A 27762-nucleotide genomic window follows, 5' to 3' on the forward strand; every position below is an offset into this window, starting at 1 on the left:
CTCTGGCTACTAGGGGGAGAACAAATTTCAAAGCCCTCTCACAAGCCAGTAAAGAAACTTTGCTTACCTATTTCAAACCTCAATTCGATTGTATTTACAATGAGAAAATTAAAATGCAAGTAATCTCAGGCACTTGCCATAGTAGGTACTAGGGATGCGCCGATCCGATATTCAGTATCGGTATCGGTCCGATACTGGCCTAAATTACTGGATCGATATCGGAAAGTAATAAAAAATGTAATCCGATACATTAAATAACGTTTCGCTCACATTAGCTGCATTACAGGGCTCCGTCGTCTTCTTCTTCTTGTGGATTTGCGGTTGACCAAACCAGCTTAGAGCTACATTACCACCACCTACTGGAATGGAGTGGATCAGCAAATAACCCCCCTCAGTTCTCCGTCGCTGCGACGGATTCCCTTTGACATTGAGCGATCATTGCTGACATGTTTTTCCGCCTCCACCGCTCTCTGCCTTGTTTGTGTGTTGTGCTCGCTGTGCTGAGAATCAGCTGTTATTTTTTTTACTACTTCACCTCCCGGACATACTGCTAGCGAGCGCAGCTATTAGCACTGGTGACTGTCCGGTACCGGAAGAACCCCTTCCCCGTCAAAATATTTTTGATACTTTAATCCCTGATTTGTGACTAAATATAGACCTGCAGTAGAAACATATTTAGGAGAATGCTTGTGAATATAAAGCATTACAAGATTACGCTCAAGCAGCCCCTAGTTTTTCAACATAAAGTCAGTCAGTCAGAGTCAGTCAGAATACTTTATTGATCCCAAAGGGAAATTACTAGACACTAAACACTGATAACACAACAGCAGCAATCAGCTGATTTAGGTGCAGTCTGTCTGCACAAGCGGAAAGAGGCGGAGCCAGCGAGCTCAGATGGAGCAGAAGGAAATGTTTTTCTAGTGTTCAAAAAAAAGCCTTTTTGTCCCTGTAACCTACATTAAACCTTTACTGGGAAACAGTTGGAGATCCTTCATCAACCACCTGATCAGTAAGTGAAGAAAAGAGAACTTTGTAGCTGCTCCATCCACCCTGTTTGTTTCACACAGGGAAAAACTGCAGTACAGAAGTTAAAATATGCAGATGAACTGTTAATATGAAAAAAGTATTTCTTATCCAGTTACTCGGGTAATCAATATAAATAGAATACGCAATTGCTAAAATAATCGATAGTTGCAGCCCTACTGAAATTTGCAACATGCCATAAGCATCACCTTCTCACACAGAAGCAACAGGATTCAGGTGATAGTTATTGTTGTAAGTAAGTAAAGTTTATTTATATAGCATTTTTCACAGACAGAAAGAAGCTGTACAATAATTAAAACACAATATCACCCCCCCACCCCCAGGAAAACACTATGTTAAAAACATAATAACATTACCATATTAAAAAGAAAAAGAATAAAAATAAAGTCAGAAACCAGAAAGCCTGGTTAAACAGAAAAGTTTTCAACTATTTTTTAAATGATGCCACAGAGTCAGCTAAATGGAGCTGGAGTGGTAAACAGTTCCAGAGCTTTGGTGCCACTGCCTAAAAAAGCTCTGCCTGCCCTGGTCCTTAGTCTTGTATGTGGGACAACTAAAAGACTTTGATTTTGTTGTGTGAGAGACTGTTGACTTCTTTTTAATTTTATTTTAATGTTTTTAAATGCCTGGATCAATTTTAAGTATCGGATTTATATCGGTATCGGCCGATATCCAAATGTAAAATATCGGTATCGGACATAAAAAAGTGGTATCGTGCCATCCCTAGTAGGTACTTTAAGCAAAGAAGAGAACCAAATAAATATGTCAAAACAAATAAATATCAGCAGCAGTTAAAGCTGCTGATATTCAATTTGATTTCATTTATATAGCTCCAAATCACAACAAACAGTTGCCTCAAGGTGCTTTATATTTTAAGGTAAACACCCTACAATAACTACAGAGAAAACCAACATTCAAAACGGCCCCCTATCAGCAAGCACTTGATGAGAGTGGGAAGGAAAAAATCTTTTAACAGGAAGAACCCTCCAGCACAACCAGGCTCAGGGAGGGGCAGCCATCTGCCGCGACCTGTTGTGGCAGAGAGGAGAGAGACAGGACAAAAGACATCCTGTGGAAGAGAGCCAGAGATTAAAGGAGTCACTCTCGTGACCCCTCTAGTGATGACACTCCCTGACCAATCAGTGGCATGCTGTTCTGTGACATCATATTTTTGGATCACCTTGGATCGCTTGGAACCCTGGCTGAGTGGGTACTAAAAAAGTACCTGGTACCTGGTACTAATGGAAATGCCTACAAACCGTGCCGAGTCAAGTCGAGTCGTGCTGAGTGGATACTAATGGAAACACAGCTTTAGACCCAATTCCTATTAGACTGCTCAAAGAAGTCCTCCCATTAATTAATGCTTCAACCTTAAATATGATCAATCTGTCTTTATTAGTTGGCTATGTACCAAAGGCTTTTAAGGTGGCAGTAATTAATAAACCACTACTTAAAAAGCCATCACCTGACCCAGCTGTCATATTGGCTTCTCTTCATTGACTCCCTGTTAAATCCAGAATAGAATTTATAATTCTTCTTCTCAGATACACGGTCTTGAATAATCAGACCCCATCTTTCTTAAAGACTTCATAGTACAATATCATCCCAGTAAAGCACTTTGCTCTCAGACTGCTGGCTTACTTGTGGTTCAGAGGATAACTAAGAATAGAATGGGAGACAGAGTCTTCAGTTTTCAGACCCCTTTTCTGTGGATTCGGAAGATTTTTAGATTAGGCTTACAACTTTCCTTTTTGATTAAGCTTATAGTTAGGGCTGGATCAGGTGACCCTGAAACCTCCCTTAGTTTTGCTGCTATAGGCCTAGGCTACTGGGGGGGGGTTCCCATGATCCTGTTGACAGCTGGCTGTGACACACTGAAGCGCACTGCAAGGTCCAGCTCAGGAAATCCTCGCCTCACATGACACAGGAAAAGAAAAAGGGTAGATTAGTAGAATAGAATGTAGAATAGAATAGAAAGATGCAAAGGATGATGGCACAAGATGGCATTCAATAGCTTTTCAGCTCTCTTGCTGGCCCCTTAGTTTTGCTGCTGTAGGCCTAGGCTACTGGGGGGGGGTTCCCATGATACAGTGACTCATCTGAAGAATGAGATGCAGACTGTCCACTCACTTTTAGGACAGCAGGATCCTCCATGTCCTCTTGATTTTCAGAGGAAAGGTCCCAGGTACTCTCAGGAGTGGAGGACTCCAGTGACCATTCCATGTCAGATTCCCCAACAAAGTGTTTCTTTTCATTCACCTCTTTTTACTCTGTTTATACACCACTCTGCATTTAATTGTTAGTGATTTAATCTCTGGTTCTCTTCCATACAGTGGTATGCAAAAACCTGGGCACCCCTGATAGTTTTCCTGATTTTATATAAATCATTGGTGCAACCAATGAGCGTTGGGACAACACTGGTGCACTGAAATGGACACTTTCAAACTGAACATCAGAGACCAACCAAACACTAGACATGGAGCGCAAATGTGACAGCCATCCCTACAGAAGTGCCACATAAGCTGATTAGTCATTTATCAAGTTGGAAAAGGTTAAAAGTTGCAGTTGAATGGATTCTATGTAAGTAAGAAAATGAAGCAACTTGTTGCAGCCACAGATATTGGTCAACTGTAATATGCAAATGTGGGGAACCACATTTATTATTATAGACTTTAGTTAGCTGGACAGATTTCCCAATGAGAACCATGCACTATCTGGATGAACAAAGGTGAAGCAACAGCACAATCTACAAGCTGGACCCAGCATGTGAAGAAGGTTCTTTTAAGAACGATGGCTGTGAGAAGCTTCCATGTCAGGAGATACAAAACATCCATTTATTCTAACTGAGACCAACATATCTCAACTCTTATACTCTATTACATTCAAGAACAACTGGGACATGGTGGGAGAAACCCCATTCTCTCTGAGTTAAGAAAAAGGTACTGGATTCTACTAAGTTATCAGATGATGGAACAAACTTTTGGGGATCGGAAAGAGAACCTGTAACTTCATTAGATTACAATAAGATACACAGGATGATGGCACAAGATAGCATTCAATGGCTTTTCAGCTCTCTTGCTGGCCCCCATCATGAAGGAGTTTGAGAGCGCATCACATACATGATCAGGAAATTTCTAAAAGTTGTTCTTTATCAAAAGTGTTTGGATGATGAAAGAATTCACACGGTATTATGTGAGCTCGAGGCCATAAATCACCATCCAATTACCAACTTGTCTGAAGATCCTAATGAGATAGAGCCATTAACTCCAAATCATATTCTTGTGATGAAATGTAATCAACTATATCCCTTTTACAAAGAGGACCTGTATATAAAAAGATGGAGACAGGTACAGGTGAAGGTGTTCACATTTGGAAAAGAGTAGAGTTTTTAAGAGAGAGTATTTTTAAGAGTATTAGAGCTTTTTCTCAAAATACTGTTTCTACTTTTTTCTCTAAAACATATTTTGACTTTTTTCTCAAAAACTTATTTAAACTTTTTTTCTCAAAATTTTGACTTTGTTCTCAAAATGAACAATTTAATTTTTTTCGCTCAGTCTGGCCCTAATACTCCTTCGCAATGGGGCTATTATTATGGCATAACATTTGTGTGTCAGTCCATAACTGAGATTTGTGTATGTGTAAGTGAACTGTCCATAAACGAATCCACGTGTGCATCGCGATTTGCATTTTGATCCGTGTTCAGATCCGTGTCTGTAATCAGATTTGTAAACGTGCAAAAAAATCTGCACTGCAGATATTAATGGTTGAAAAGTCTTAAAGTTTTGCTCGAGTCACTGAAAACACACACAAGTCGTCAGTTAAAGGTCGCCCAGTTTTACAGCTAGCTGTCTTTACACACGTGACTTTTGCTACACTTCTGCCGCCACAGAATCAGTGACAGATTTGTCCGTAATCGAGGGCTCTTTCACCCTCAGCTCAGGCTCACAGGCGGGTTGCGTTCAGGTCTGCTGGGACTTATTACTCAGTCTAACAGCGTCACATTAGCCTGCTGGTAGGTGTCTGTGCCAGTGCAAGGCTGGCTGAGATGGACACTATACTGGATTCACCACATGCTAACTGTAAGTAGCTGTTTCTGTTTGTTCAGTAGCTTCATCAGCAGCTCCTATTGGAGACGTGTGAAAAATCAAATGCATCTGTAACTGGAACAGCTAATTACTCAGCTGATGGGTCAGCAGCAACATGACATCAGCTGGCAGAGGGCAGCTAGCTGAAGCAACTAAAACTGTATAGAGTCAGTGGAGGATCTGATCAGTAGAGGCAGACTAGGATATGACTGATGTAAGAATGGTCAAAGTACTCAAAGCTTTATCACACTGAAGGAATTATGGAACATGAATACGCAGAATAACTGTTTATGACTGCCTCTGTGTCCAAAGCCCAGTCACAGTAAATACAGAGGGATGCTTCTCTGCAGCAGTCAGTGATCTCTGTCTGTACTGACTGCACCATTTATTTACTTAACTATTAAAACTATTAAACTATTAAAGTAAGCATGTATTATCAGCAAAGTTTCCAAAAAATTAAATTTTATTAGTACTTTAAGCATATCCACGGCAAATGCCATCTTCAAACCAAGCAGCTCCCACTATACAAACATCAGTGTCATCAGAAATTAAGCATTTTATCATTGTAAATTCAATTAAAACACACACACAGTGTAGATTTGGATTGGAGCATCCATTAGAGTTACAACAGTGACTGAATATGAAGTAAAAATATGAACCATATTTTTACATTTATTGGCCTAATCTTTAATTGTCTGTTCCAAATCTCTTCAAGGCCTTTCTTGGTGAAAAAGAAGTTTTGCAAACCCAACGCGTCTGTCATGAACATCCTCCAGCTGCAGTTTGATCTCCTCCCTGCTCCTGCTGCTGTGACTCCAAAAGGAGGTGCAGAGGTCAGCATGATCCACTCACATACAGTCTCACAGAAACCTTCACTATATTATTATTGGTTGTTTATATTATGTATTTGCTATTATTTATTGTTATTCTGCTTATCCATGTTTCAGAATTCCTCCAGTGTGATAAAGCTTTGAGTACTTTGACCATTCTTACATCAGTCATATCCTAGTCTGCCTCTACTGATCAGATCCTCCACTGACTCCTATACAGTTTTAGCTAACTGCTTCAGCTATTGTAGCTGCTCTCTGCAGCTGACTTCATGTTGCTGCTGAACCATCAGGTGAGTAATCGTCTGTTCCAGTTACAGATGCTTTTGATTTTTCACATGGCTCCAATACGAGCTGCTGATGAAGCTACTGAACAAACAGAAACGGCTACTTACAGTTAGCATGTCGTGAATCCAGTGAAGCGTCCATCTGAGCCAGCCTTGCACAGACACCTACCAGCAGGCTAGTGTGACGCTGTTAGACTGGTTTTGCACAGAGGTAACTGCTTTTTGCAGTGATTGTTTGATTTTGACGGAAAAGTCTGGGATTTTGGGGAATTAGCTTGAGTTTTTGGATTTGTGTTTAGGAAATTGGGAAAATGAGCAGTGGATTCAAGAAATGTCTGTTAGCAATTGAGATATACTGTAATACCAGACTGAAAATTTTTATGAATGTCAAACTCAGCTAAAAAGGTTTTTAGTTGATTAAAAACAACTTTCTCCAGATTAAAAAAAACAAAACACAACAAAAAACAAGAGCTTACCGAAAATTAGCAAGGACAGATTGGTCTAAACTCTTCTTTTTTAGGAGAGGTTACACAACAGCACGTTTAAAAGAAGTCAGAACAGCACCTGATCTGAGATGTGTTGACCACAATTGGATCTAGTGAAAATTGTGCCAAACCCAGTATTGCGGCGTATATTATTCAACCTTTTACCAGTCCACAGTCATATCATCACAGATGTGTTCTATTGCCTCCAACAACATTTCCCTGGTTTAGGGCATTTGGTCAACACCACCATGCCTCCTTTTCACCAGATTGAACTCTGCTTCATCTATGAAAATATATTCATGGTGCTTTTCCATGGAATCCAGTTCAAACACTCTTTACAAAAAGAAAACTGATAGAATGTAGTTCACTGTAACTGATACAGAGATGGACTTCTAAAAAAAGCTTACAGTATATGCATTTCAGATTTATGTTCATTACAGTAAAGTTTACAAGTAAAAGTCTTTACAATGTAAAAGTAGCAACTGCAACTACTAGACAATAGCAAGAGTGGGCCTATAAGTATAAAACTGTATCCTGTGGAACTGCATTCAGAACTGAATTTAAAATTCTTCTCCTCGCATTCAAGGTCGTCAATAATCAGGCCCCATCTTATCTTAAAGAACTCATAATCTCATATCATCAATTGAGCACTTCTCTCTCAGACTGCTGGCTTACTTGTGGTTCACTCTTGAATCTTGAATCTCTAGGAGATTGCACTCACACATTTAGATAGGAGCAAGTGTGGGTGGCAGCTTTGAGAGCAGGAAAGTGCACAGAGAAGTTAGATAGCATAAGCATGCAACTGAATAACCATGAAATGTTCAGGCAGAGTGTAAAGGTGTCAGACAAAGCAAAAGAGCAACAGGAAACTGTTGTGGGAGCTTGAGAACCGACACAGACTCTGCTGACATGAAACCACATCCACCGGTATTTTTTTTTTTGGGGGGGGGGGGGGCTCAGTACGGCTCGCTGGTAGATGATCACGAAGACTTTCTGATCATCTGGTAATGACCTTGGACAAAGTGATGGCAGTGGAGGTAGAGTGTCCAAGTGATTCATGACATCATGATGCATTATACAGTCTGTTGGGATGAATGACCTGCGAAAGCGCCCCTTTCCTGCAGCGAGGATGTTTCAGTCTCTGACTGAAGGAGCTACTAAGCTCACCCATGGTCTCATGCAGAGGGTGATGGGGGTTGTCCATGATAGATGTCAGCTTTGCTAACATCCTTCTCTCACCCACCACCATCACAGACTCCAGAGGACATCCCAGCACAGAGCTAGACCTCTGCACCAGTTTGTCTGCACCAGCAGACCACTGCATAGAAAAGGGCAGATGCTACCATTGAGTCATAAAATGTCTTTAACAGAGTCCTACAGACACCGAAGGACCTCAGTCTCCTCAGCAGGTGGAGTCGACTCTGGCCCTTCTTATACAGGACGTCTGTGTTTGTAGTCCAGTCCAGCTTGTTATTGAGGGGAACACCCAGGTACTTGTAAGAGACCACTGTCTCGATGTCCTTTCCCTGGATGTTCACCAGTGCTGTAGGGGGTGACTTCCTCCTGAAGTCTATGGCCATCTCCTTTGTCTTGCTGGCATTGATTTGGAGAGCATTGGTCTCACACCAGTCGACAAAGTCACAGATGACCCCCCTGTATTCCTCGTTGTCCCCATCTGATACACATCCGATGATGGCCGTATAATCTGAGAACTTCTGTAGGTGGCAATGGTCTGAGTTGTACCTGAAGTCTGAAATGTACAGACTAAACAGAAAGGGTCAGAGGACGTGCCCTGTGGCGCCCCCGTGCTGCAGACTACCACAACAGATTTACAGTCATGGCACCTCACATACTGTGGTCTGTTGGTGAGGTAATAAATGGTCCATGCAGTCAGCTGCCTGTCCACCTCCATCTTCCCTCTCAGCAGTGCAGGCTGGATGGTGTTGAAGTCAAAGAACATGACCCTCACAGTGTTCCCCGCCTGCTCTAGGTGAGAGAGGGATCTGTGCAGCAGGTAGATGACAGCGTCGTTCACCCCGATGCTGGGCTGGTAGGCGAACTGCAGGGGGTCCAGCGCTGAGCTCACCAGAGGGTGAAGGTGGTACAGGATGAGCCTCTCCATGGTCTTCATCAGGTGAGAAGTCAGGGCCACAGGTCTGTAGTGGTTGGGCTCCCTGGGATGTGTGATCTTTGGCACTGGAACTATGCAGGAAGTCTTCCACAGTTCAGGAACCCTCTCCAGATTAAAGCTCAGGTTGAAGATATGCAGGACCACCTGACATAGCTGGTCTGCACAGTCCCTGAGCAGTCTGGAGCGAATTCCATCTGGACCTGCTGCCTTCCTGATCTTTGTCTTCCTGAGCTGACTTCTCACCTGATCGGCTGTGAGGTGGCTGTGAGGCTGAGTTGGGGTGGGAGGTGGGGCTGGCTCTGTTGTGGGTGGGGGTGAGGAGAGTGCAGGCAGCAATAGCACTCCACCAGGAGAGATGGGGAACAGCATATAGAGGGGGTTAAATGGGAGCTGTGGGGTGGGGGACGTGGTTAATGGCCCAGAGTTAAATCTATTGAAAAACAGATTCAGGTCATTAGCCCACCCCCAGTCAGCAGACACTGTGGCTCCTCCATTGTCCTCAAAGTGGCCAGAGATTTTATTCATGTTTCTCCAGACTTCTCGGACATTACTTTGTTGGAGCTGTAAATGACCTTCAAATGGTTAGACGTGTTTAAGCAGTGTTTTCATTTATTCCTTCGGTAAATGTTTGTGAAGTTTGATGTATGGGTGAATCCGGCATTTTGTTTTGAAGTTTATGCTTTTATTTTGGAAGATGAACTACCACCGAAACAGAAAAAAGGATTTGGTAGTAACGTCAGATTTACGATGGTAAAAGTATGCCTGTAACAAAGAAATATGAAGGTTGTCGGGGGACTTCCGGGACGCTCGACAAGATGGCAGCATAAAACTTGTGCTCCCGGCACATTAACCAAAAAAGCCCTTAAAACTCGCATGCTGGTAAGCAGACTTAATATAATATGTTGAAAAAAGAAGGGCTATGAGGAAGGACAAACACAACAAGTCAAAATTAAGGAAACAAAGCGAAGTTATCACTGAAGAAACCGAAGCTAACGAAAAAGGCATATTGGCTGGAGCTAGCACTGCTAACGTTAGCACCGTGGATGCCATGGAGGGCGGCGAAGATGACATAGATCTACGGATGATTTATAAAGAGATCACAGCCTTTAGAAAGGACAACACGCAACAACTTAACGATATAAAAGAAGAGATAAACAAGACTAATACAAGGATTGAGGAGGTGGAAAGCCGTGTTTTGGAGACAGAGGAGCGAATACAGACAGTTGAAGATGTTCTGACGGAACTTGCAAAACTCCAGACCAAACTCAGCTCGCAAATTATTGACCAGGAAAGTTACTCAAGACGAAGTAATGTAAGGATTTACGGAGTGGCTGAGGGAGAAGAAAGAGCTGCTCCGTCAGTGGCGGACTTTGTCGAACAATTGCTAAAAGATGGTCTCCAGCTCCCCTCGACAACTAATCTCCAAATTGAACGGGCGCACCGTGCTCTGGCCGCCGCCCCTCCAGACGGAGCCCCACCGCGGTCCATTGTTGTACGCTTCTTAAACTACAGAACTAAAGAAACAGTCATCAAAACTGCTTGGCAAAAGAAGGGCTTCCTCTGGAAAGGCAAACGGGTTAACTTGGACCACGACTACGCACCAAGTATACTCAGACAAAGGCAGAAATACGCTGAAACCAAGAGAGTGTTAAAAGAAAAGGGAATACGCTTCCAGACCCCGTTCCCAGCAAAGCTGCGTGTATTCTACCAAGATGGAGTACGACTCTATAACACGGCGGAGGAAGCGACAAAAGAGCTGTCAGAGAAGGGTTTTCCTGTCACTGTTCTCAAACAACCGGAAACATTCATGGAGAAAATAAAGAACCAAACGTGGATCGCGGCAGAGAGGAATCGGAAAGAACGCCAGCGACGTGCACGAGAAGACACGATGCGAGCAGGACCGTCTGCCAAAGACAAGCTGCAGCAATACCGGAGAGAGCCTTAGAGGAACGGCCAATATGCAGATATGAATAGGCATTACCACTAAGAACACACAACTTAAGGTAATTAAATAAATAAACAAGTAAAAACAGTAATTTCAACTAAGACAAATAGATAATATACTTTACTTCCTATAGTGATGAATAGGTGCAAGACTGTTGCTTAGAAATTATCTAAATGCCGGGACTGTGTTTTATTACACACAAAGACTGAGAATAATATACAGGGACATACTACTTGAGGGCCCATCCCTGACAGGGAGGCTTTCCCTCACAAAGACTGTGTTACATCAGGTCTTACAGGGTTACATTGTGAAAACCCCACAGATGGGAGTCAAGTTCAATTTTGTTTTCTGTTTTCTGTTAGCTGTCGTTCATTACAGCTTAGAGTTCAACAGGTCAGGTGGTATGATAAATAACAGAGCTTCTTGTCCCAATGGATGTGAACCAGAATGTTAAAATATTATCTTTTAATGTGAATGGTATTGTAAACCCACAGAAGAGATCCAAAATATTGGCCAAACTAAGAAAGGAAAAGGTCCATATAGCACTTCTTCAAGAGACACATTTGTCAGACAAAGAGCATAAAAAATTAAAACAGGGCTCGTTCAAACATGTCTTCGCATCATCACATGAATCGGGACACCGAAGAGGAGTCGCAATTTTAATATCACAGCATGTACGATATGAACACTTATCTGATAAGATAGACAAGGAGGGTAGGTATGTGCTGATTAAAGGAAGGATAGAGGGCTTTCTAGTAACTATTCTTAATATGTATGTACCTCCTGGAAGTGACTGGTGTCTCTATAAACAATTGTTTGAGCTAATGTCATCTGAAACAGAAGGAATGCTAATAGGTGGGGGAGATATGAACATTAGATTAACAAAATTTGATACGACAGGCCCTGATTTAAAACAACAAAAGACTGTCAGAACGAAGATAAAATATGTCATGAATGAAACAGGCATTATTGATGTATGGAGAGACTTCAATCCATCTGGCCGTGATTATACTCATTTCTCTGCCCCCCATTCTACATACTCTAGGATAGATTATTTTTTTATATTTAGCAAGGATAGACATAGAATCCAAAAATGTGACATTGGAACAATTGATTTATCGGACCACTCACCAATATATTTATCTGTGTATATTAACAATACACCCAAAGCCACAACTTGGAAGCTTAACTCAAACATTTTAAATGACCCCAAAATTAAAGAGCAATTCAAAACAGAAATTAATTTATACTTTCAAGAAAATGACAACGGGGAGGTGGGACCATCTGTGCTCTGGGACGCATATAAAGCAGTTATCCGAGGTAAAGTTATAGCCTGCACTTCACTGTTAAAAAAGCAAAAGACAGAAAAGCTTGAAAAACTGCATAAAGATCTAAAAATTTTACAAATGCAACACAAAAATACTCTGGATAATAACAAGAAATTGCAAATGAAAAAACTACAGAATGAAATTGATAAGATTCATACTGAAGAAATACAGAAGAAACTACTTTTCCTAAAACAAGGATATTATGAAGCAGGAGGTAAATCCCAAAGATGGCTGGCATTTAAATTAAGAAAACAGCAAGCTGATAGCACGGTTTACAAAATTAAACATCCAAAAACAGGAGCAGTATATACAGAATTAGACAAAATACAGGAGTGTTTTGAGGAATATTATGCAAACTTATACGCACAGCCCAAACTGAACAATGATAAACATATAGAGAATTTTCTAAACTCCCTAAACCTACCAAATATTACAGAGGAAGAAAACAATAATTTGGCTAATGAAATCACAGATTTGGAAATAACTGCAGCAATTAATAGACTGAAGGCACGTAAAAGCCCGGGCACAGATGGTTTCACCTCTGAATGGTACAAAACATACAGAGAGGAATTAACCCCAAGACTAAAGACAGTATGCAATTGGGCCCTCAAAGGAGGAGACACCCCCCCCTCCTGGAAAGAGGCAACCATCACGGTCATCCCAAAGGAAGGAAAAGATAAATTGAATTGTAGCCAGTACCGGCCAATATCAATTTTAAATCTGGATTATAAGATATATACGTCCATAATATCCAAACGACTCGATGGAATTATGCCCAAACTTATTAACTTAGATCAGACTGGATTCTTTCGCCAGAGGCAGACACAGGACAGCATTAGACGGACCCTACATGTAATAAATCATATTAACAAGTATAATACTGAAGCAATGCTGATTGGGTTAGATGCAGAGAAAGCATTTGACTCAGTAAGCTGGTTATTTCTCTATAAAGTCTTAAACAAGTTTGGATTCAATAAAACTATTATTAAAGCAATCCAACTAATTTATGACAAACCAACAGCAAAAATAAAAATAAATGGCAGCTTGTCGAGATCATTTATGCTGGAAAGATCGTGTCGCCAGGGCTGCCCACTCTCTCCAACTTTATTTGCCCTGTTTATTGAACCCCTCGCACAATGTGTAAGACAAAATAACTCTATAAACGGAATACATATACAAGGAGATGCCCAAAAACTATCCCTCTTTGCTGATGATATTTTGATCTACTTAGGCCAACCTGAAAAATCCTTACCTCAATTAATGGCTGTACTAGAAGAATTTGGAACATTATCAGGTTATAAGTTGAACATCCAAAAAACCCAGGTCATGACCTTTAATTTTGACCCTTCACAGGAGTTAAAAAATAAATATAGCTTCAAATGGGGGAAGGACTCTATGAAGTACCTAGGAGTGGTATTAAGCAAGAACACCAATAAGCTATCTGAAATGAACTATGGCCCTGTAAATTCAAAAATCAAATCTGACTTGTCAAGATGGGGTCTTATACCATCTCTGGGACTAATTAATAGAATTGAGTCAGTCAAAATAAGCATTTTGCCTCGTCTACTTTACTTATTCCAAACTCTCCCCACTGAACTTACAAAACAGCAATTTTCAGAATGGGATAAAGTGATTTCCCGTTATATATGGCAAGGACGTAAACCGAGAATAAAATACAGAACATTACAACTGTCAAAGGACAGGGGGGGCTTGTCTTTACCATGCTTAAGAGACTATTACTACTCGGCCCAATTAAGACCCCTGATATGTTTATGTGATTCCACATATAAAGCAAGATGGAAAGACATAGAGGAGTGTTTTACTAGAGATCCCCCAATACAGGCTGTTATAGCAGATAGAAAATTACAAACCCATCTGAATGACATAAATAACCCTTGGATAAAATTAACGCTAAAAATATGGAATAAAGTCTGCAGAGACAACAACCTTACCAAAGCAGAGAAGATGCTACGGTGGTGTGCCTATGACAGTGAATTTCTACCTAACCACTATGATAAGAGATTTAAGGAATTGACAGACAAAGGCCTCACCTCTTATTTTACCTATGAACACAAGGGACAGTTGGCAGACTTCCAGACCCTTAGACAAAAATATGGTCTAAAAAAACACGATTTCTTTAGATATTTACAAATGAGAAATAGATATGAAGAAATTCAAAAAACAAGTACAGGAAAAAATGACGGGAAAATCTTAAGCGTATTTCGAATGGCCTATAATGTGGGGGCACCAAAAAAAGTCATAACAAGATTATATCAAGGACTTCAGGAAAATAAATCTGACACAAGTTATGTTAAAAAGAAATGGGAAAAAGAAGCAGGCATTAGCATAGAAAAAACTGATTGGGAAATAGTATGTAAAACACAGTGGAACACAACTTATTCAACAGACTGGAAGGAATTTGGATGGAAAAATATTATGAGGTTTTTCATCACTCCAGCACAGAAATCCCACCAAAATACAGGAACAGGTTGTTGGAGATTATGCGGAAATACAGAGTCCAACCACTACCACATATTTTGGACTTGTTCCCAAGTAGTACTTTTCTGGGAAAAGATTCACAGATGTTTACAAAGTATCTTTCAAAGAAGCATACCTTTTGATTTTGCACACATGTATCTAGGCCTAGAGATAACAGATTTTACTACAACATCTGAGAGATATCTACTTAGAATTCTTCTGTTATCAGCAAAGAAAACTTTGACAAGAAAATGGCTCCAAGTGGATATACCAGGGATAGATGACTGGCACAATACTGTATACCAAATATATGTGATGGAGAGACTCACAATGACTATGAAACTACAAAAGGACAGGATTGGAGGTCTGTGGTGTAAGTGGACACAGTATATTAGGGCATTAAGACCCGATTTTGTTTAAATATTGACTACAAATATATTACAAGGCCAGAGTGAGAGCCTAACAGGGGAGGGAAGCAAGGTAAAGGGATCTCGGAGTGAGGGAATTACAAATCATTTTCTGGTTTATTTATCTATTTATTTAGATTCAATTATTCCTTATTTATTTATTTTTTAATATTTATTCATTTATTTTTTTTCCTACCACCTGTCCTACTGCTTTATTATTCTTTCACTGTTCCTCATCCTTTATTTCAAAAAAAAAAAAAAAAAAAGAATCTTTGAACTTGCAGAAGCAAAATTTGAATTGTTTTATTTTGGATGACCACCCTGATGTCTAGGCTGAAGGGGGACTTCAGCAACGTGGAGGGTGAAATGATTGTTTCTGCACTTATGTCTTGACACCGGGGGACAGAGATGTGGATATATACATGTGGGAGTATGCGTCTCCATTTGTATATGACTGCAGGGATATCAGCTTGTGTTGTTGCTGTACTGTCACCAGTGTATGTATCTTATTCAGAAGTAAATAAAAAGGAAAATTAAAAAAAAAAAAAAAAAGAAATATGAAGGTTGTCAAGGTTAATAAGCACCTGGCTGACAGTGTTAATGTTTATTTCAGGCAATAAATTCTGTGCACTCATATTGTTACTTGATCGCGTCCGTATATGGAGTAATGAGTAGCTGTAAGCTAGCGATCATAATCTATTAAAGTGAATGGGGATGCTGTAGTTTTGTTATCATTGTAGCTGCAGAAACAAAATGTACTCTTTTATGTAGCAACATGCACTATTGCATGTTAGTGCATATAGTGCAAATTGTGCTATATGCATATGACACTTTACACAAGACTGTTTACAATAACCCACTGCTGTACCACTGCACAAACACACTTCATTCACTGCAACTTCCTCTATATGGTTTACCTCGTGTGTATATTATAAGTTGTCTATTTTGTCTATTTTTATATATTTTAATAATTATTATTATTGAGCCGGAGCAGAAGTGCAGAGTAAGATTTTCATTGTTCAGTGTAGCTGACTGTTTACTGTGCACATGACAATAAAACACTCTTGAATCTTGAATCTCTAGTAGATTGCACTCACACATTTAGATAGGAGCAAGTGTGGGAGGCAGCTTTGAGAGCAGGAAAGTGCACAGAGGCCAGATAGCAGACGCATGCACCTGAATAAGCATTAAAGTATAAACCAAAGTAAAAGAGCAACAGGAAACTGACATGGGAGCTTGAGAACCCACACAGACTCTGCTGACGTGAAACCGCATCCGCTTCATGTTTTTTGCTTTATTTTTTTTTTTTTTTGGGGGGGGGGGGTCAGGACAGCTCGCTGGTAGATGATCACAAAGACTTTCTGATCGTTAGGTAATGACCTTGTGCGTAATAGATGTTGAATCATAAGATAATTATCTAATCTAATTTCATCTAATGTGTTGTGCAGCTATTAGTACAGTAGCAGTTATCTCACTTTATCCTCATCGACAACTGTGTTTAAATCAGCTCTTTTTTCCTAATGCAGATTCAAAATGTCAGCCAAAGATGCACTGAGGAGCCAGAAAACAGGCACTCATGGGAGCCAGCCCTGCTTTAGAGCAGAGGGCCTTGGAAGTTGGTTAAGAGGGCACAAACAGTTCACAGCTGGTTAACTGAGCCCAGCAGTGTCACGGGTAAGACCGTGTCAAATATGTGATACTCTTTAATCCTCCTGACGGCACACTCAACATGAACACAAAGTCTGTCTGTAGTCTGTAGTTTTTTTCTAGAAAGAAGATCTCAGATGAGGAAACCTTTGTCAGCCATGACTTCATCACCTTCCTCAAGTAAAGACAGGATTCCTGATACTTGTGTGATTTCCCTGTCAGATAATGAACCTGTATACAGGTCACTGACAAATATCACTTTGCCTGATGGAGAGATTCCAATCAGGCCCTTAAAGGTGGTGTTACTGTTGTAGTTAGAGTGCATTTCAGAGGTGAGAACCTTTGAGCTCGGTCTCTGAACATGGATTTCTGTACAGGCTATAAAGGGTTGACAAGTTGCAATACCTGAAAAGAACACATGAGGCAGGCTTTCCACTTTTTGTCCTACATGGATGAAATTAGTTTCTGAATGCGTAACATTAGCAACTTCATAACAGAATTTCATAAATCATATTTGAAAGTAGTCTGAGGCTTTGATTATGATCCATTTCACTTGGTACACTTTTTTCTTTTTGTAGAGAAGCATTAATCTTCTCTGAACTGGAGATGTTAGCCTGCTGCTGTAAATACAGTAATAGATAAAAATGCTGGTCTCTGGATCATCTTTTCTTTCTGACCCATCTTAAAAGGTCGATACTTCAGCCAGCCCTGCTTTAGATCAGAGGGCCTTGAAAGTTAGTTAAGAGGGCACAAACAGTCCACAGCTGGTTAACTGAGCTCAGCAGTGTCACGGGTAAGACCGTGTCAAATATGTGATACTCTTTAATCCTCCTGACGGCACACTCAACATGAACACAAGTCTGTCTGTAGTTTGTGTTTGTCTCATCTCTTCTGGGCTGAAACGTCCACTTGGGCCTAAAAAGGGTGGAATAACAAGGGAGACCTTTTTTCTAGAAAGAAGATCTCTGATGAGGAAACCTTTGTCAGCCATGACTTCATCACCTTCCTCAAGTAAAGACAGGATTCCTGATACTTGTGTGATTTCCCTGTCAGATAATGAACCTGTATACAGGTCACTGACAAATGTCACTTTGCCTGATGGAGAGATTCCAATCAGGCCCTTAAAGGTGGTGTTACTGTTGTAGTTAGAGTGCATTTCAGAGGTGAGAACCGTTGAGCTCGGTCTCTGAACATGGATTTCTGTACAGGCTAATATAACTCTGGTACGAGGGAAAGTGGCTCTGAAGCAGGGAGGCATGAGCTCATTTACAGTTTCTCTCAAAGGCCAAATTGGAAGTGATCCCAACATGAAATGCAGAAAGTTTCCCCAGGTTACACAGATCCTGTTGACAGCTGGCTGTGACACACTGAAGCGCACTGCAAGGTCCAGCTCAGGAAATCCTCGCCTCACATGACACAGGAAAAGAAAAAGGGTAGATTAGTAGAATAGAATGTAGAATAGAATAGAAAGATGCAAAGGATGATGGCACAAGATGGCATTCAATAGCTTTTCAGCTCTCTTGCTGGCCCCTTAGTTTTGCTGCTGTAGGCCTAGGCTACTGGGGGGGGGTTCCCATGATACAGTGACTCATCTGAAGAATGAGATGCAGACTGTCCACTCACTTTTAGGACAGCAGGATCCTCCATGTCCTCTTGATTTTCAGAGGAAAGGTCACAGGTACTCTCAGGAGTGGAGGACTCCAGTGACCATTCCATGTCAGATTCCCCAACAAAGTGTTTCTTTTCATTCACCTCTTTTTACTCTGTTTATACACCACTCTGCATTTAATTGTTAGTGATTTAATCTCTGGTTCTCTTCCATACAGTGGTATGCAAAAACCTGGGCACCCCTGATAGTTTTCCTGATTTTCCTTTATATAAATCATTGGTGCAACCAATGAGCTTTGGGACAACACTGGTGCACTGAAATGGACACTTTCAAACTGAACATCAGAGACCAACCAAACACTAGACATGGAGCGCAAATGTGACAGCCATCCCTACAGAAGTGCCACATAAGCTGATTAATCATTTATCAAGTTGGAAAAGGTTAAAAGTTGCAGTTGGATGGATTCTGTGTAAGTAAGAAAATGAAGCAACTTGTTGCAGCCACAGATATTGGTCAACTGTAATATGCAAATGTGGGGAACCACATTTATTATTATAGACTTTAGTTAGCTGGACAGATTTCCCAATGAGAACCATGCACTATCTGGATGAACAAAGGTGAAGCAACAGCACAATCTACAAGCTGGACCCAGCATGTGAAGGAGGTTCTTTTAAGAACGATGGCTGTGAGAAGCTTCCATGTCAGGAGATACAAAACATCCATTTATTCTAACTGAGACCAACATATCTCAACTCTTATACTCTATTACATTCAAGAACAACTGGGACATGGTGGGAGAAACCCCATTCTCTCTGAGTTAAGAAAAGGTACTGGATTCTACTAAGTTATCAGATGATGGAACAAACTTTTGGGGATCGGAAAGAGAACCTGTAACTTCATTAGATTACAATAAGATACACAGGATGATGGCACAAGATAGCATTCAATGGCTTTTCAGCTCTCTTGCTGGCCCCCATCATGAAGGAGTTTGAGAGCGCATCACATACATGATCAGGAAATTTCTAAAAGTTGTTCTTTATCAAAAGTGTTTGGATGATGAAAGAATTCACACGGTATTATGTGAGCTCGAGGCCATAAATCACCATCCAATTACCAACTTGTCTGAAGATCCTAATGAGATAGAGTCATTAACTTCAAATCATATTCTTGTGATGAAATGTAATCAACTATATCCCTTTTACAAAGAGGACCTGTATATAAAAAGATGGAGACAGGTACAGGTGAAGGTGATCACATTTGGAAAAGAGTAGAGTTTTTAAGAGAGAGTATTTTAAGAGTAGTAGAGCTTTTTCTCAAAATACTGTTTCTACTTTTTTCTCTAAAACATATTTTGACTTTTTTCTCAAAAACTTATTTAAACTTTTTTTCTCAAAATTTTGACTTTGTTCTCAAAATGAACAATTTAATTTTTTTCGCTCAGTCTGGCCCTAATACTCCTTCGCAATGGGGCTATTATTATGGCATAACATTTGTGTGTCAGTCCATAACTGAGATTTGTGTATGTGTAAGTGAACTGTCCATAAACGAATCCACGTGTGCATCGCGATTTGCATTTTGATCCGTGTTCAGATCCGTGTCTGTAATCAGATTTGTAAACGTGCAAAAAAATCTGCAGTGCAGATATTAATGGTTGAAAAGTCTTAAAGTTTTGCTCGAGTCACTGAAAACACACACAAGTCGTCAGTTAAAGGTCGCCCAGTTTTACAGCTAGCTGTCTTTACACACGTGACTTTTGCTACACTTCTGCCGCCACAGAATCAGTGACAGATTTGTCCGTAATCGAGGGCTCTTTCACCCTCAGCTCAGGCTCACAGGCGGGTTGCGTTCAGGTCTGCTGGGACTTATTACTCAGTCTAACAGCGTCACATTAGCCTGCTGGTAGGTGTCTGTGCCAGTGCAAGGCTGGCTGAGATGGACGCTATACTGGATTTACCACATGCTAACTGTAAGTAGCTGTTTCTGTTTGTTCAGTAGCTTCATCAGCAGCTCCTATTGGAGAAGTGTGAAAAATCAAATGCATCTGTAACTGGAACAGCTAATTACTCAGCTGATGGGTCAGCAGCAACATGACATCAGCTGGCAGAGGGCAGCTAGCTGAAGCAGCTTAAACTGTATAGAGTCAGTGGAGGATCTGATCAGTAGAGGCAGACTAGGATATGACTGATGTAAGAATGGTCAAAGTACTCAAAGCTTTATCACACTGAAGGAATTATGAAACATGAATACGCAGAATAACTGTGTATGACTGCCTCTGTGTCCAAAGCCCAGTCACAGTAAATACAGAGGGATGCTTCTCTGCAGCAGTCAGTGATCTCTGTCTGTACTGACTGCACCATTTATTTACTTAACTATTAAAACTATTAAACTATTAAAGTAAGCATGTATTATCAGCAAAGTTTCCAAAAATTAAACTTTATTAGTACTTTAAGTATATCCACGGCAAATGCCATCTTCAAACCAAGCAGCTCCCACTATACAAACATCAGTGTCATCAGAAATAAAGCATTTTATCATTGTAAATTCAATTAAAACACACACACAGTGTAGATTTGGATTGGAGCATCCATTAGAGTTACAACAGTGACTGAATATGAAGTAAAAATATGAACCATATTTTTGCATTTGTTGGTATAATCTTTAATTATCTGTTCCAAATCTCTTCAAGGTCTTTCTTGGTGAAAAAGAAGTTTTGCAAACCCAACGCGTCTGTCATGAAGATCCTCCAGCTGCAGTTTGATCTCCTCCCTGCTCCTGCTGCTGTGACTCCAAAAGGAGGTGCAGAGGTCAGCATGATCCACTCACATACAGTCTCACAGAAACCTTCACTATATTATTATTGGTTATTTATATTATGTATTTGTTATTAGGACATGAGCACAGCCTGTGCGAAGGCCTTATTGTAATTGCTCTGGACATTTAGGCAAATGAATTTCTTTTCTGTGTCATGGCCGGGGAGGAAACGGACGAGGAAGGACCAACAGGAAGGACTCCAGAAGCAAACATAACTTAAAAGGGGATTTATTTCACCGGGGAAACACAAAATACAAAAACCTTGGAAGGTAGGCACAGGGAGACGAAGGGCAGGCACAGGGAACACAGGAACATGCGGGCACAAAACATCAACGACGCGACAAGGAACACATGGAAACTGAGGGCTTAAATACACACTGGGTAATCAGGGCAAGAGGAAACAGCAGGGAACAACAGGTGAGGCAAATGAAACTAATTACACAGGGGAAGCAAAGCTGAACACAAAGCACAGGAAAACCAGACTGTCAAAATAAACAGGAAGTGACAAACCAAGGAACATACTGACTAAACACGGGGAACAGGCACAGACTCAGGACAGAGACGCAGATATATCACAACACTAGGAAACACAAGACATCAACCTACTGGGAGGACACACTCAGGAAATAAACTAACACAAAACGCTGGGCCAACGGCCCAGGACATGACAGTACCCCCCCCTCAAAGGCCGGCTCCCGACGGCCAAAACAAGAAACAAAAAACCAGACCAGGGCGGGAGGCGGGGGACCAGGAAGGAGGGCCCGAACCAAAACAGACAGGGAGCAACAAAGTCAGGAACAACCCAAAACACAAGGAAGCACTGGAGCAAGGGTAGAGCACAAGGGCAAAAAACAATAAGCACAAGGAACCGAACAAAGAAAAGCAATGGCACAAGCTGAATACAGTCCAAAAACCAGAGCAAAAACACGGGGATGAGAAAACAAAAAAAACAACCGGATGAAACAAAAAGCGACGGCACAAGGCCGGAGAGCTCCAATGTCCAAAACAGGGGGTCGAAACAAGGAACAGTCCAGGAGCTATGACAAAACAAAAACAGCAGGGGAAAAAACAGTCCACAGTTCAGGGGAGTCAGTGGGAAATCCAAACAAAAACACACAGTTCAGGAGGCCGCAGAGGCCAAGGGGCCACAAAGCAAAGTCCCAACGAGGGAGGCCGACCGCGCTCCCAGCGGCGGCGGCGACGAGGACGAGAAGGAATCACTGGAGGCCGACCGCGCTCCCAGCGGCGGCGGCGACGACGAGGGGGAGTCACTGGAGGCCGACCGCGCTCCCAGAGGCGGCGGCGACGACGAGGAGGAGTCACTGGAGGCCGACCGCGCTCCCAGCGGCGGCGGCGACGACGAGGAGGAGTCACTGGAGGCCGACCGCGCTCCCAGCGGCGGCGGCGACGGGGAGCAGGCACCGGAGGCTGACCGTGCTTCCAGCCGCGGCGGCGGAGACGAGGAGAAGACACTGGAGGCCGACCGCGCTCCCAGCGGCGGCGGCGGCGGAGACGAGGAGAAGACACTGGAGGCCGACCGCGCTCCCAGCGGCGGCGGCGGCGGAGACGAGGAGAAGACACTGGAGGCCGACCGCGCTCCCAGCGGCGGCGGCGGCGGAGACGAGGAGAAGACACTGGAGGCCGACCGCGCTCCCAGCGGCGGCGGCGGCGGCGGAGACGAGGAGAAGACACTGGAGGCCGACCGCGCTCCCAGCGGCGGCGGCGGCGGAGACACACCAGAGCCACAACATGCCCGGACTCCCCTGAGCCCAGGGCGGTCAAGGACACAGGAAACTCGGAAGGTCCGAACCGAGCGGGACCCCCTGGCGGCTCGGACTGAGCGGAACACTCCGAAGACTCCGGCGGCTCGGACTGAGCGGAACACTCTGAAGACTCCGGCGGCTCGGACTGAGCGGAACACTCCGAAGACTCCGGCGGCTCGGACTGAGCGGAACACTCCAAAGACACCGGCGGCTCGGACTGAGCGGGACCCCTCGCGGCTCGGACTGAGCGGAACACTCCGAAGACTCCGGAGGCTCGGACTGAGCGGGACCCCCTGGCGGCTCGGACTGAGCGGGACCCCCTGGCGGCTCGGACTGAGCGGAACACTCTGAGGACTCTGGCGGCTCGGACTGAGCAGGACTCTCCGGATGCTCGAACACTGGATGCGCAGGCTGGGGCTGCTTTGCAAGGCATAGTGCGGGTGAGTCTGATGGTGAGGATGATGGCGACATGGGAGTTAACTGGGACTCTGACTCAGAGGCCAGAGACTCAACAGCAGTCGACGGGAGAGACCGGGGCTGAGACAAAGAAGCTGAGTGCGTGGGAGCTGACCCCTGGGGAAGCTGAGTGCGTGGGAGCTGACCCTGGGGAAGCTGAGTGCGTGGGAGCTGACCCTGGGGAAGCTGAGTGCGTGGGAGCTGACCCTGGGGAAGCTGAGTGCGTGGGAGCTGACCCTGGGGAAGCTGAGTGCGTGGAAGCTGACCCTGGGGAAGCTGGCTGCGTGGAAGGCGGAGACGACTGCTGCGTGGAAGCAGGCGGAGACGACTGGCTGCGTGGAAGCAGGCCGGGAGACGACTGGCTGCGTGGAAGCAGGCCGGGAGACGACTGGCTGCGTGGAAGCAGGCCGGGAGACGACTGGCTGCGTGGAAGGCAGGCCGGGAGACGACTGGCTGCGTGGAAGCAGGCCGGGAGACGACTGGCTGCGTGGAAGCAGGCCGGGAGACGACTGGCTGCGTGGAAGCAGGCCGGGAGACGACTGGCTGCGTGGAAGCAGGCCGGGAGACAGAAAGAGCAGACTGCGAGCTAGAGAGGGCAGACTGCGTGGGAGTAGGCTGCGAGCTAGAGAGGGCAGGAGCTGAGGGAACTGACTGAGAGGGCACTGAAACTGCTGACACTGGGGACCAAGGAAGAGCGACTGGAGCTAGAGCTGACTGAGGGCGAGGGGGAGCGACTGGAGCTAGAGCTGACTGAGGCGAGGGAGAGCGACTGGAGCTAGAGCTGACTGAGGGCGAGGGAGAGCGACTGGAGCTAGAGCTGACTGAGGGCGAGGGAGAGCGACTGGAGCTAGAGCTGACTGAGGGCGAGGGAGAGCTGCTGGCTGCGTGGGAGCAGACTGAGGGAGAGCCGACTGCGTGGAGACTGACTGAGAGCTAGGAAGAGCTGACTGCGTGGAAACTGACTGAGAGCTAGGGAGAGCCGACTGCGTGGAAACTGACTGAGAGCTAGGGAGAGCCGACTGCGTGGAAACTGACTGAGAGCTAGGGAGAGCCGACTGCGTGGAAACTGACTGAGAGCTAGGGAGAGCTGACTGCGTGGAGACAGACTGAGAGCTAGGGAGAGCTGAGGCTGAGGGAGCTGATGCGGGGAGAGCTGGCACTGGGGAAGTTGAAGCGGGGAGAGCTACAGAGCCTGACTGAGACTGAGCGGTGGCTGGAGCTACAGCTGACTGAGACTGGGAGGTGGCTGGAGCGACAGCTGACTGAGACTGGGAGGTGGCTGGAGCTACAGCTGACTGAGACTGGGAGGTGGCTGGAGCTACAGCTGACTGAGACTGGGAGGTGGCTGGAGCTACAGCTGACTGAGACTGGGAGGTGGCTGGAGCTACAGCTGACTGAGACTGGGAGGTGGCTGGAGCTACAGCTGACTGAGAGACAGGCTGAAGAGGCACTGTGGACGACACTGAAAACTGCTGTGAAGGCTTGGACCTGGCTGCCCCCACCCGTGGAACAGGAGCGGGTGCAGAGGTCAGCCCGTCCGTGGCTGCCCCCACCCGCGGAACAGGAGCGGGCGCAGAGGTCAGCCCGTCCGTGGCTGCCCCCCCCCGCAACACAGGAACAGGCGCAGAGGTCAGCCCGTCCGTGGCTGCCCCCACCCGTGAAACAGGAACGGGTGCAGAGAGCTTCACAGAGGCTGGCGGAACCTGGGGCTCCTGGAGACGAGCTGGCATCACAGCAGACAGGGGCGAGAGCGACCGGGGGGGAGCGTGACGATGCCGGGTGCGCTGCTTCCTCCGCTTTCTGTTGGAGTGGGAGGCACGATTCTCTGCATCCAGGATGTCGACCAGCAGAGGTGAATCGACGATTTCCACATCAGCCGGCAGCCAAGAGAGGTCCGGGTAGGCAGCGGGCTGTGCGCGAAATGGTGACAAAGACGAGGACAAGGTGGGAGAGGTGAGTAGGATGGACGAAGGCGGGTCCTGGGAGCGAGGCAGTGCCTGTGGCGGTGGGCTGCAGGGGAGTGGAGGAGACAATGGGGATGAGAGGTCTGGCCGCAGGAGAGGTGCACTGGCGATGGCTTGAAGAAAAAAATTTGAATCCCTGCCCTGGACTGGGCGGCCAATATTATACAGGTCATATTGCAGGTTTTCCGAAGCATGATTACTGAATGAGCAAGTGAGGCAGTGTCAGGATGGGTGAGGAGCCAAGTAGAGGAAGAGATCAGTCCACAGCAAAAAGCTAACTGCATTAGCCGGTTGTGTTCGTTTGGGGCATGAATAATTTTCCTGGCCAAATCCTTGAGCTCCAGGATCTTCTCTTCTTGCTCAGGGGGGCCCCTTGTGTCCGCGGGGACCATAGTATGGTCGCGTCGTTCTGTCATGGCCGGGGAGGAAACGGACGAGGAAGGACCAACAGGAAGGACTCCAGAAGCAAACATAACTTAAAAGGGGATTTATTTCACCGGGGAAACACAAAATACAAAAACCTTGGAAGGGAGGCACAGGGAGACGAAGGGCAGGCACAGGGAACACAGGAACATGCGGGCACAAAACATCAACGACGCGACAAGGAACACATGGAAACTGAGGGCTTAAATACACACTGGATAATCAGGGCAAGAGGAAACAGCAGGGAACAACAGGTGAGGCAAATGAAACTAATTACACAGGGGAAGCAAAGCTGAACACAAAGCACAGGAAAACCAGACTGTCAAAATAAACAGGAAGTGACAAACCAAGGAACATACTGACTAAACACGGGGAACAGGCACAGACTCAGGACAGAGACGCAGACATATCACAACACTAGGAAACACAAGACATCAACCTACTGGGAGGACACACTCAGGAAATAAACTAACACAAAACGCTGGGCCAACGGCCCAGGACATGACATTCTGAGGGCCTAAACATGCTCAAAAACTCATGAAATTTTGCACACATGTCAGGTCTGGTGAAAATGTAAGTATTTTAATAGTTTCAGGCATGGCCCTTTCAAAATGGATCTATAGCGCCACCTTTAGTTCACTTTCCACTGCTGTGTTTCACGTACATGTATGAAATTTGGTACACATATGTAACATGTCCAGACCATCACAGATGTGTTCTATTGCCTCCAACAACATTTCCCTGGTTTAGGGCTGTTGGTCAACACCACCATGCCTCCTTTTCACCAGATTGAACTCTGCTTCATCTATGAAAATATATTCATGGTGTTTTTCCATGGAATCCAGTTCAAACACTCTTTACAAAAAGAAAACTGATAGAATGTAGTTCACTGTAACTGATACAGAGATGGACTTCTGAAAAAGCTTACAGTATATGCATTTCAGATTTATGTTCATTACAATAAAGTTTACAAGTAAAAGTCTTTACAGTGTAAAAGTAGCAACTGCAACTACTAGACAATAGCAAGAGTGGGCCTATAAGTATAAAACTGTATCCTGTGGAACTGCATTCAGAACTGAAAATTAAAATTCTTCTCCTCGCATTCAAGGTCGTCAATAATCAGGCCCCATCTTATGTTAAAGAACTCATAATCTCATATCATCAATTGAGCACTTCTCTCTCAGACTGCTGGCTTACTTGTGGTTGCTAGGATACTTAAGAGCCTTCAGCTTTCAGGCCCCTCTTCTGTGGAAACAGCTCCAAATTTGGAGATTAAGATTAGGTTTAAAACTTTCCTTTTTGATCAAGCTTATAGTTAGAGCTGGATCAGGTGACCTCAAACCATCCCTTAGGTATGCTGCTATAGGCCTAGGCTGCTGGGGGGTTCCTATGATGCACTGAGTATTTCTTTTCACTCTGTCTATGTTTATACACCGCTTTGTATTTAATCATTAGTTATGAATAATCTCTGGTTTTCTCCCACATCATATCTTTTGTCCTTTCTTCCTCTGGGAGCCTGCTTCTGCTGGAGGTTTTGTCCTGTTAAAAGGGAGTTTTTCCTTTCCACTGTCACCAAGTGAATGAATGAAGTTTTATTGCCATGTGGGTGAACAAGTTCACACATTGGAAATTGCAGTTACAGAACACCATCCAAGAATACACAAACACAACACACATGGGGGGATATGTGTCCTCGGGTCATGCAGCCGACTTGCAGCGCTACCTTTGGCAGGAGGAGAAAACAACACATCATGGGGAAGTTAGGTTAAAAAAAAAGTCATCTGGTACAGTGCTCAAAAGAGCACTATACCAGGGTCCAAAAAAACCACCTTAGCAAAGCATTTGCACATGTAAAGCAAGGACAGCGGCGGTAGGTCAGGTCAGGTCAGGAGGGGATGCAGACGGAGACGAGAGGTGGGGGCATTGTGGAGCCAGATGCCAGGTTCCAGCCAAAACAGTTCGCTGATAGCGGTGGAATTTCATCAGCTGCCGTGGTACACCAGACCCAGCTTCACAAATCACAACGCGGAGTGGGGGAAAGAGCAGCCGCACACAGAGCCCTGGAGAGAGAT

This window comes from Archocentrus centrarchus, chromosome 17, assembly GCF_007364275.1.
Source record: "Archocentrus centrarchus isolate MPI-CPG fArcCen1 chromosome 17, fArcCen1, whole genome shotgun sequence".
Taxonomy (NCBI): domain Eukaryota; kingdom Metazoa; phylum Chordata; class Actinopteri; order Cichliformes; family Cichlidae; genus Archocentrus; species Archocentrus centrarchus.